Source organism: Myxocyprinus asiaticus, chromosome 2 (assembly GCF_019703515.2).
Source record: "Myxocyprinus asiaticus isolate MX2 ecotype Aquarium Trade chromosome 2, UBuf_Myxa_2, whole genome shotgun sequence".
NCBI lineage: Eukaryota > Metazoa > Chordata > Actinopteri > Cypriniformes > Catostomidae > Myxocyprinus > Myxocyprinus asiaticus.
The window spans coordinates 5,683,225-5,684,137 of NC_059345.1; positions in this window are offsets into that span (position 1 = coordinate 5,683,225).

The following is a 913-nucleotide window of genomic DNA, read 5'->3' on the forward strand; positions in this document are numbered from 1 at the left end:
CTATACAACTATCAGTATATCAAGTATGTATACTTTGCACAGTATGCCAAAATATGCAGTATACACACTGCGCTGGCTCGTCTTGACCTTCCATTTCCAATTTGCTCAAGCAGATTTAGCAAAATAACTGTAAAAAATGCAAAATAATAGTATTTATGACTGGATGACATTGCTGAATTAACATGCAATGTAGTGAGGTCAAGTTAGAACAACGTAGCATACTACTGATTGAAACATTCAGCACTGCATACTCTTTGACATACTATTTTTTTTTTAAAAGTAGGCCGCAGACAATATTTACTATGCAGTATGCTAGTATTTCATTCAAATAAAGGAAAGCAGCGGGGAGCAGAGAGGATGAGCAGTGTAGAAGTTTGGAAACAGCATCCCTTGAGCGGCCATCATATCCAAGTTTGGCGTTTCCTTGGAGGGCTCCCCAAACACCCCCAAATCACCCCATCCCATCTGCAGAGACAAACAGAGAAGTTGTATGCATGATTTTAGCTTCCAGTGAAAAAATATGTGAAATGGTTTATTCGTGGTAATAAACTGGATGGATGGACAGATATATAAACTCAGAAACCAGGAAAAAATGTTAGTTAGTTGATAGTTAGTAGGTCAGCCAAAGCCTCTCTTATGAGTTAGAGGACTTACAACATCCATAAGCATGATACTTATGTTTGTGTCATGTTGTATTCAGGCAGTCTGACACATAACTACTTTCCAAAAGTGACAGATGACAGTCTGGTCTTGCAGAAAAGCCATTGTAAATTTCTTTCAGAACAGCTCACATCACCTGCTCACTTTAAACACAAGCTGCTGCTCATACCACAACTGAAAGACAGTGCAACTGCCCTAAACAGTCTACACCACAAAGTGTGTTTGCCCGAATCACGAGAGTTAATGCACTAAA